Source organism: Bufo gargarizans, chromosome 3 (assembly GCF_014858855.1).
Source record: "Bufo gargarizans isolate SCDJY-AF-19 chromosome 3, ASM1485885v1, whole genome shotgun sequence".
Classification (NCBI taxonomy): Eukaryota; Metazoa; Chordata; class Amphibia; order Anura; family Bufonidae; genus Bufo; species Bufo gargarizans.
Genome location: NC_058082.1, coordinates 61,017,975 through 61,020,122, shown reverse-complemented (window position 1 = coordinate 61,020,122; position 2,148 = coordinate 61,017,975).

Here is a 2,148-nt window from a genome sequence, read left to right as displayed (position 1 = left end):
GAGCTAGCCTTTTATGCCTTGGAGGTGCTGGCCTGCCCGGCGGCCAGCGTTTTGTCTGAACGTGTATTCAGCACGGCAGGGGGCGTCATTACAGACAAACGCAGCCGCCTGTCTACAGCCAATGTGGACAAGCTGACGTTCATAAAAATGAACCAGGCATGGATCCCACAGGATCTGTCCGTCCCTTGTCCAGATTAGACATTAACTACCTCCCCTTAACCATATATTATTGGACTCCAGGGCACTTCCTCATTCAATCCTATTTTTATTTTCATTTTACCATTATATTGCGAGGCTACCCAAAGTTGAATGAACCTCTCCTGCTGTCTGGGTGCCGGGGCCTAAATATATGCCAATGGACTGTTCCAATGTTGGGTGACGTGAAGCCTGATTCTCTGCTATGACATGCAGACTGATTCTCTGCTGACATGAAGCCAGATTGTCTGTTACGGGACCTCTCTCCTCTGCCTGTGTGCTGGGCCTAAATATATGCCAATGGACTGTTGCAGTGGTGGCTGACGTGAAGCCTCATTCTCTGCTATGACATGCAGACTGATTCTCTGCTGACATGAAGACAGATTCTCTGTTACGGGACCTCTCTCCTCTGCCTGTGTGCTGGGCCTAAATATATGCCAATGGACTGTTGCAGTGGTGGCTGACGTGAAGCCTCATTCTCTGCTATGACATGCAGACTGATTCTCTGCTGACATGAAGCCAGATTCTCTGTTACGGGACCTCTCTCCTCTGCCTGGGTGCTGGGCCTAAATATATGCCAATGGACTGTTGCAGTGGTGGCTGACGTGAAGCCTCATTCTCTGCTATGACATGCAGACTGATTCTCTGCTGACATGAAGACAGATTCTCTGTTACGGGACCTCTCTCCTCTGCCTGGTGTGCTGGGCCTAAATATATGCCAATGGACTGTTGCAGTGGTGGCTGACGTGAAGCCTCATTCTCTGCTATGACATGCAGACTGATTCTCTGCTGACATGAAGCCAGATTCTCTGTTACGGGACCTCTCTCCTCTGCCTGTGGTGCTGGGCCTAAATATATGCCAATGGACTGTTGCAGTGGTGGCTGACGTGAAGCCTCATTCTCTGCTATGACATGCAGACTGATTCTCTGCTGACATGAAGACAGATTCTCTGTTACGGGACCTCTCTCCTCTGCCTGTGTGTGCTGGGCCTAAATATATGCCAATGGACTGTTGCAGTGGTGGCTGACGTGAAGCCTCATTCTCTGCTATGACATGCAGACTGATTCTCTGCTGACATGAAGCCAGATTCTCTGTTACGGGACCTCTCTCCTCTGCCTGGGTGCTGGGCCTAAATATATGCCAATGGACTGTTGCAGTGGTGGCTGACGTGAAGCCTCATTCTCTGCTATGACATGCAGACTGATTCTCTGCTGACATGAAGACAGATTCTCTGTTACGGGACCTCTCTCCTCTGCCTGTGGTGCTGGGCCTAAATATATGCCAATGGACTGTTGCAGTGGTGGCTGACGTGAAGCCTCATTCTCTGCTATGACATGCAGACTGATTCTCTGCTGACATGAAGCCAGATTCTCTGTTACGGGACCTCTCTCCTCTGCCTGGGTGCTGGGCCTAAATATATGCCAATGGACTGTTGCAGTGGTGGCTGACGTGAAGCCTCATTCTCTGCTATGACATGCAGACTGATTCTCTGCTGACATGAAGCCAGATTCTCTGTTACGGGACCTCTCTCCTCTGCCTGTGTGTGCTGGGCCTAAATATATGCCAATGGACTGTTGCAGTGGTGGCTGACGTGAAGCCTCATTCTCTGCTATGACATGCAGACTGATTCTCTGCTGACATGAAGACAGATTCTCTGTTACGGGACCTCTCTCCTCTGCCTGGGTGCTGGGCCTAAATATATGCCAATGGACTGTTGCAGTGGTGGCTGACGTGAAGCCTCATTCTCTGCTATGACATGCAGACTGATTCTCTGCTGACATGAAGACAGATTCTCTGTTACGGGACCTCTCTCCTCTGCCTGTGGTGCTGGGCCTAAATATATGCCAATGGACTGTTGCAGTGGTGGCTGACGTGAAGCCTCATTCTCTGCTATGACATGCAGACTGATTCTCTGCTGACATGAAGACAGATTCTCTGTTACGGGACCTCTC